This window comes from Moschus berezovskii, chromosome 9 (genome assembly GCF_049115385.1).
Source record: "Moschus berezovskii isolate FMDL1 chromosome 9, NW_MosBer_1.0, whole genome shotgun sequence".
In the NCBI taxonomy this organism is placed as follows: domain Eukaryota; kingdom Metazoa; phylum Chordata; class Mammalia; order Artiodactyla; family Moschidae; genus Moschus; species Moschus berezovskii.
Genome location: NC_142468.1, coordinates 16,518,580 through 16,527,365, shown reverse-complemented (window position 1 = coordinate 16,527,365; position 8,786 = coordinate 16,518,580).

The window sequence follows — 8,786 nt, the reverse complement described above, 5'->3', positions numbered from 1 at the left end:
AGCCACTCCAGGACTCTTGCCTAGAAAATCCCATGGATGGAGGAGCCTGGTAGGCTGCAGTCCGTGGGGTCGCTAGGGGTCGGACGCGACTGAGCGACTTCACTTTCAGTTTCACACATTGGAGAAGGAAATGGCAACCCACTCCAGTGTTCTTGCCTGGAGAATCCCCGGGATGGGGGAACCTGGTGGGCTTCCGTCTATGGGGTCACACAGAGTCGGACACGACTGAAGTGACTTAGCAGCAGCAGCACACGCTAGTAAAGTCATGCTCAAAATTCTCCAAGCCAGGCTTCAGCAATATGCGAACCGTGAACTTCCAGATGTTCAAGCAGGTTTTAGAAAAGGCAGAGGAACCAAAGATCAAATTGTTGCATGTCTACTTTTTTAATTAGAAATCTAGCATTCTATTCATGCTAAGTCAAACAAGTAGAATCAAAATGTCATAAATTTTTTCAATTAGGCAAAAATTCATAAGGTTTCTAAAATATATGTAATACATATTATTTATATATATGTATAGAAGAGTTTTTCTACTACACTTGACAAAGAACATCAAAAAAAAAAAAAAAAAGGAAGAGATGGAGAAACCAGAAAGCATAAACTAAATGAAATGGGAGCACTGAATATGAAATAGAAAAAGTGAAACAAAAGTAAAAGATCATCGTAGAGTCCAGTTATTTTTACAATTGAAAGGTTGCGGCTGCAAGCTGTCAGGAAGCATAACAGGAGGCTTCCTGTGTGCTGTTTTGGATCTGTCAGGAATTCTCTGTTCCTTATTGATTCCTGAATATTCAGGAATTAAGAGGAGAGGCAAGCCTCTCCCAGGGGCTGAGGAATCCAGGCATTTCCTTCGTTAGTTTTCTATACGGTGATAAGTACCCTCTTCCTTTTAATGAACCATATGGTGAAAGTGACTATTTACAACTCTCTCTTTGATATGGATAACCTCATGTTTCCTTGATAACTTGTAAGTTTTGATTTTATCTCTTCTGAAAGTAGCTATCTTGTAAGACAGTATAAATACCTACACCATTTTGAAATAAACGCCTTTGCTCCATCAGAGCTCTGGTCCCCGTGTCTTGCTTTCTTTCTCTCTCTCTCGCTCTCTGTCTTTTTCAGGCTAATTCCTGGAGCGCAGAGGCTCTCTGGGTTCACTTTCCTACCCGGGCTTTTAAGACCCTCTCAAGAAGCGCTCTGAGCCTTCACCCCATCAAGAGGGCGCCTGAGGCCTTTGTGAACAGAGCAAGCCCCGTGCCAGGGGCTTTATAGGCTCTCTGCATAAACCAAGGAAGATCATCCTCTTTCTCTCTCCTTTACTTTATCATCAGTCAACTCCAGACCACCAGGTTCTGGTCCATTAAAGGACCAACAGCAAGCCACGTGCTATGCTGGGATTCATGACCTCCAGCAGAGAGGATTTTGATCCAGGGCCAGAGTCGAGACTTGATCACTCGGACATTCTGTGTAGCAAAAGTTTTGTTGTAGGAAGGGGGGCCCCCCCAGGGCCCCGAAAGCAGTCTCTTGTCTAACACTCGGAAAAGAATAGTCTGAGGAGACACATGCTAATGAACAGGGAATTCATAGGGCCTGGACTCCATCTTAGGCTTGTTCATGCTGATCATGTTCAGCCACCTCTCCAAAGGACTCTGAACTCTGTGCTTAGTGCCTATGGAAACTACAATACAAAGATAAGACCCCCCTCAAACAGGGGACTCTTGAAGATCACATCCAGGTTACTCATCGCCTAAGAGAAAACATACTTTAATCACCCCTGCCTCCGGACAGATCATAAATTCTTTCTGTGCTTATCAGAATGTAATCATAGGCTTATTGATTATTAACTGTTTGAACACCTAACACATGAATGATGAATGATAGGGCTATTGTGATTGTATTTACCCTTCGTTTTATTTAAGTCTCAAGGAAATTGGGGTGGTGGGTTTGATGTACACATAGGGTATAAAAGATTTTCACAAATGGTGGTCGGGGTCCTTGGCTAACAGGAGACTCTGCCTTGGGCCCGCCGGTGTAATAAAATGCACTCCACTATCTGCATTGTCCTTCTGAGTGAGTTTGTTTTCCAGAACGCGTGGCTATAACACTGACAAAACAAGAGATTTTATTGGGAAAGGAGCGCCCGGATAGAGAGCAGCAGGGTAAGGGAAACTAGGAGAACTGCTCTGCCACGTGGCTCTCAGTCTCGGGTTTTATGGTGATGGGATTAGTTTCCAGGTTGTCTTTGGCCAAACATTCTGACTCAGAGTCCTTCCTGGTGGCGCACGCACCGCTCAGCCAAGATGGATGCCAGCGAGAGGGATTCTGGGAAGTGGACGGACAAGCAGTGTCCCCTTTTGACCTTTCCCGAACTGTTCCGGTTGGTGGTGGCTTATTAGTTCCGAATTCCTTACCAGGACCTCCTGTCCTAAAACAACTCATGCAAATGGTTACAAGAGAGCCTGGCCAGGGTGGGCAGTTTCAGTCAGTGTGCTTCCCCTAACAGTTTTATTCAAGTATAAAAGGGAAACAGACAGCTTCTGACATAGACATCAGAAGGGGACAGAAAGAGTGCCCCCTTGCTAGTGTTTAGCAAGGAGTTAGCGAGTTGCTAATCAGATAAAAGAAGCACTTCAAAACTGCGAGAGCTGCACCAGGCCCCTGTCCTGCCACAGGCATTTTTGATAGCATTGGCACACGGTGAGTCCTCCCGGGCCATAAAACAATTGACAGGAATCTTGAAAAAAGGCAGATTTCCAAGCAAACACAGAGTTTCATTAGCATAGCTTAAGAAAACACTTCCATGAGTCAGATGTACTGGTTTATTGTGCAATTATCAGTTCAAGGTTTGAGAAAAAGCTTAGTCTTAGGCAGAACCGATTTGAAGAAAGACAGATTCCAAGGCAAATACAGAGTTTCACTAACGTAGCTTCAGAAAAAGATTTCCATAAGAAAAACGCATTGGTTAGTTTAAGGTTTGAGAAAAGTTAAGTTCAGGCAGAAACAGGTGTCGTCATGACAACATAGGATTAGAAAAGAAAAAAAAAAAAATCTGCCATTTGCAGTTTATTTCCTCCTGCCTCTTGGGGACCCCAAGCCTTCCTACCTGTTACCCTTTCATAATCACAATAATGAAAGATGTTTATCAATTTTCACAATCAATAGCCAGACAAAAAATAAAAGATAATTACAATTGCAAGCCATAATGGGAACATGATAACCTAACCCAGAGCAACCTTGGACTGGTTAACAGCCGGATATGCTTTCATGTTGACACCTCTGGAGGGGCATACATCAGGAATTGCCTCTCAGAAGTTACTTCAGTCATACTTTCCTGTCCCTTCTGGGGCCAGTCAGCAAGCTGAGAGATTGGGGGTTTAATATCAAAGAAATGATTCATAACCTTGAAGAACGGTAAATGGAGGACTTAAAGAAGCAAATAAACACTCATGCTGCAGTGAGACAGGAGCTACCAGAAAGGTGGACAGGCAGGATGTGAGGGGAGCCCTGAATCACACTTGGGCTCTAAGGAAGGCTTCCTGGAGGCGGTGATGCTTGTCCTGCAGGGAGACAGGCAGGATGTGTTCATAGCGCTGGTTCATAGCTGCAGGCGGATCCAGCATGTGGAGGGAAAGCTGGGAGTGGGCGGTGGTGGGAGAGGCGGCCAGAGCCACAGCACAACCTCCTGTGTGCTGAGCCAAGGAGTGAGAACCTTCTGGAAGGTAGGGGCAGCCACTGGAGGACTGAAGGCAGGACAGAGGCCCGGACAGAAGTGAAGAGCCCTGTGGGGAGAGTGTGACGGGGAATGAGAGGCGTAAGAACAACGTGGACAGCATCGCAGGATCAAGGTGAGAAGCCGTGAGACTCTGAACTAGAGTGCTGTCCCTGTGGAGGCGGTGAGGAGGTCAGCTCCCAGTGGGCAGAGTGACGGCGCTTCTCAGGGCTTGGGTTTGGCTGACTTGGGAGCTGGCAGAGCTACTCATTGACACACAGGATTCAGGGGAGAGGCAGACCTGGGCTTGGCCTTTGGATGCCGGCAGATGAGCTATAAATAGAAAAGTTTAAACCTCCACAGAGTCTACAAGCCTGAAAGTCACCAGAAGCAGGTGGAAGGCCAGAAAGGGTGAAGACAGAGGTAGCAGAGCCTCTGACCGCACACCTGCCTTTCTGAGGAGACACCAGCACAGCTTCGGAGGACGCAGCTCAACTGAAGAGGTTTCCCTGCAGCTCCAGGGTTGGAGGTTTGGTGTTCATTTTAGCTCTAACATTATAAAGTCCAGGATGGAATTGACCTCACCCCTGGACATCACCTGTGGGCTTCAGTGAAGCAGCACAATCTTCTTTCAACTTGTTCCATTTTTAAATTTTACAGTTTTTTTTTTAACCAAATCTTTATATAGTTTAAAAAATCACATAGTCACGTATCAAAAATGTCATTGTTTACCCTGCTTTCCTGGTCCTCTGAGGTAATAACTTTCAGTTATTAGTAGGTGATTTTTTGGTATTTATCTCCATAGCTCTAAATAACATGGGTATATAGATACTTCCAGGCATCCTTTTGTGGATCAGGTGGTAAAGAATCCACCTGTAATGCAGGAGACCCTGGTTCAATTCCTGGGTTGGGACGATCCTCTGGAGAAGGGAAAGGCTATCCACTCCAGTATTCTTGGGCTTCCCTTGTGGCTCAGCTGGTAAAGAATCTGCCTGCAATGTAGGAGGCCTGGGCTCGATCCCTGGGTTGGGAAGATTACCTGGAGAAGGGAAAGGCTATCCACTCCAGTATTCTGGCCTGGAGAATTCCATGGACGGTCCATGGGGTTGCAAAGAGTCAGACACGACTGAGCAACTTTCGCTTTCTCTACAGATACTTCCTGACTTTGTCCACGTTAGGCGTTGTCTGTTGATTTTCCAACGTGGTAGACAAGGATTTAGCTCTGCCCCCCCCCATCTCCACCTCATACATGTGACCACTTCCCATTCCCCCATCCTCCCAATGTAGTTCTGCCGTATCGGTTTATATCAGCTTTGCTTTCACAGAATTATGGTTGTGTTCACACTGTTCACAACTGAAGTCACTTCAAGTAACTGTGGCTTTGTTCCCCTTTCCGCAATAGCTTTTTATATTCCACTGAAGTTTTAAATTGACTCCCTTCCCCATTTACTTGGCTCTATTTGTGGTTTTTGTCACAAGCCCAGCCCCTGATTTTCTCCAAGTTCTGTTTACCCCACTCTATATTTTAAAATACAACCTCCTCAGTGTCATCTTATTGACAGAATCTTTCCTGGAGTCTTTGATCGGCTTCCATCCAAACAGGCTGTTTTCCTGTCCGACTCGTAGCTGTCCACCTGGGAAGTTCCTTCACTGCAGTCTCAGTGACTCCCATCCCCTGCCCTCATGACCCAGTTTCCTGAATCTTATCTCTTGCTCTCTCTAGGTTTCCTCCTTTGTTTTGGTGGAGCATATCCTTCAGCAGCTTCTGGACATAGAGGGGGACAGTTCATTTTCACAAGTGTGAAGTGTGAAGATGTTTGACTCACACTTTTCTTTGGTAGTTTGTAGGATTCTAGGCAGGAAAGGATTCTCCTTCAGAAGGTACTGTTCAACTAAGCTCCAGTTTCCCAGCTTGAAGACAGCCTGCTGACATTCTGCACCTGTTTTCTTGAAAGTGTTTTATGAGCCTGTGCTTATCTCTCTGAACACTCATTGGATCTCCTCTTTGTCCCAGTTTTGAAATTCCGTGGTGATGTGGAATTCAACTGAAGTATGGACAGGTATCCAGATAGGCATGTGCAGTGAAACTTCTCCAGTTCAGGATTCCAGGCTGTATGGAGATTCTCACAAGACCTTGGAGCTAAGATGTAAGGGAAATGAAGGCGGTGAAGCAGACAGTGTGGGCAAGTGTGCAGTATTACACATGTAAATGACAAATACAAGATGTCCAAGGGCACCATTTCTACAAATTCCAAGTGTCAATGCTTTCTAAGAGGGACTCATCCAGGGTCTCAACCTGATGTGTTAGCATTTAGCCTTCCCATTCCCTCCCCATGCTCCATGCTTCCACATCTACAGCCCGGTGGAAAGAGAGAAAGAGAGAAGTCAATCGTGTCCGACTCTTTGCGACCCCATGGACTGTAGCCTATCAGGCTCCTCCATCCATGGGATTTCCCAGACAAGAATACTGGAGTGGGTTGCCGTTTCCTTCTAGTGGAGGTGATGGTAAACCAGTGCATGACATTTGGACGTTTAATTCCTATTGCTATGAGTAGTTGTTGACCTCTAGGGGGCAGACTGTGCTAGCTTTCTGTAGAAAATCAGGCGCTGGTTCTCTCCACAGGGATGCTCAAACCCAGCTGCAAGTTGACACCACCAGAGGAGTTTTAAACATGCAGATTCTGGGGCCAGTCTCAGAGATCTTGACCTGAGATGTGGTTCAGGTTTTGGGAATGTGAAGAGTTTCCCCATGGGATTTTAATATGCAGCTCAAGTTTAGAACCATAGCCCCAGAACTTTGAATTCTCCATTTTGGGGGTGAAGATTAAAAGAGAAAGCAAGGAAGCACAGGCACCCAATGGCTGTTTAATATGCAAACCAACAAATCACCTAGATGTCTTTTAAAATGCAGCCTCTGTTCAGTAGGTCCAGGGTGAGCCTGGACTTTGTAATAAGCTCCCAGGGAATGCCCACACTGCTGTCCCAGACTCTGCCTGAGGAACTAGGCTGTAGCTTGGATGAATATGAGATGAGAATTATGGCTTTTAGGTCAGCTGAGACTTCATTTCTATGAGGGTCAGTTTTCTGATCTATAAAATGCAGACAAGCAGTAGCACTTGCATCATAGAATTCTTGGATGCTTAAATGAGTTAATATAGCATACATTTCTAGCACAATAGAAATGTTCAGTTTTTAATTGTTAGGCTATCTGACACTCCTGGAATGCTTACTGTCTGCCAGGAATGTTCCAAGTGCTTTCAAGCCTTAACTCATTCAAGTCTCAGAACAGCACTGTGAGGTAGGTACTATTATTTCATCATCCCTGTTTTACTGATTTTCCAAGCTACTGAGGCACAAGAGGTGGGGTGTCTTAGTCTACTAAGCAGGCCTGGGAGCAGCTAAGTCGGTGTTTGAACCCAGGGAGGATCTGGGCCCTTATTCCTCCCAGGGCTGCAATCACCGCGGGCCTGACCTCCTAGAGGCCCTGACTTGAGGGCTTCTCTGCAGAATGGGCTGTGCACCAGCAGGGGGCAGCATAGGGCTACATACGTACAGTTCAGTTCAGTTCAGTCGCTCAGTCATGTCCGACTCTTTGCGACCCCATGAATCACAGCACGCCAGGCCTCCCTGTCCATCACCAACTCCCGGGGTTCACTCAAACTCATGGCCATCGAGTCGGTGATGCCATCCAGCCATCTCATTCTCTGTCGTCCCCGTCTCCTCCCACCCTCAATCCCTCCCAGCATCAGAGTCTTTTCCAGTGAGTCAACTTGTTGCATGAGGTGGCCAAAGTATTGCAGTTTCAGCTTTAGCATCAGTCCCTCCAATGAACACCCAGGACTGATCTCCTTTAGAATGGACTTGTTGGATCTCCTTGCAGTCCAAGGGACTCTCAAGAGTCTTCTCCAGCACCACAGTTCAAAAGCATCAATTCTTCAGCGATCAGCTTTCTTCACAGTCCAACTCTCACATCCATACATGACCACGGGAAAAACCATAGCCTTGACTAGACGGACCTTGGTTGGCAAAGTAATGTCTCTGCTTTTTAATATGCTATCAAGGTTGGTCATAACTTTCCTTCCAAGGAGTAAGTGTCTTTTAATTTCATGGCTGCAATCAGCATCTGCAGTGAGTTTGGAGCCAAAAACAATAAAGTCTGACACTGTTTCCACTGTTTCCCCATCTATTTCCCATGAAGTGATGGGACCAGATGCCATGATCTTTGTTTTCTGAATGTTGAGCTTCAAGCCAAACTTTTCACTCTCCTCTTTCACTTTCATCAAGAGGCCTTTGAGTTCCTCTTCACTTTCTGCCATAAGGGTGGTGTCATCTGCATATCTGAGGTTATTGATATTTCTCCCAGCAATCTTGATTCCAGCTTGTGCTTCTTCCAGCCCAGCGTTCCTCATGATGTACTCTGCATATAAGTTAAATAAACAGGGTGACAATATACAACCCTTGACGTACTCCTTTTCCTATTTGGAACCAGTCTGTTGTTCCATGTCCAGTTCTAACTGTTGCTTCCTGACCTGCATACAGGTTTCTCAAGAGGCAGGTCAGGTGGTCTGGTAGTCCCATCTCTTTCAGAATGTTCCACAGTTTATTGTGATCCATACAGTCAAAGGCTTTGGCATAGTCAATGAAGCAGAAATAGATGTTCTTCTGGAACTCTTACTTTCTCCATGATCCAGCGGATGTTGGCAATTTGGTCTCTGGTGCCTCTTCCTTTTCTAAAACCTGCTTGAACATCTGGAAGTTCACGGTTCACAAATTGCTGAAGCCTGGCTTGGAGAATTTTGAGCATGCCTTTACTAGCGTGTGAGATGAGTACAATTGTGTGGTAGTTTGAGCATTCTTTGGCATTGCCTTTCTTTGGGATTGGAATGAAGACTGACCTTTTCCAGTCCTGGGGCCACTGCTAAGTTTTCCAAATTTGCTGGCATATTGAGTGCAGCACTTTCACAGCATCATTTTTCAGGATTTGATATAGCTCAATTGGAATTCCATCACCTCCACTAGCTTTGTTCGTAGTGATGCTCTCTAAGGCCCACTTGACTTCACATTCCAAGATGTCTGGTTC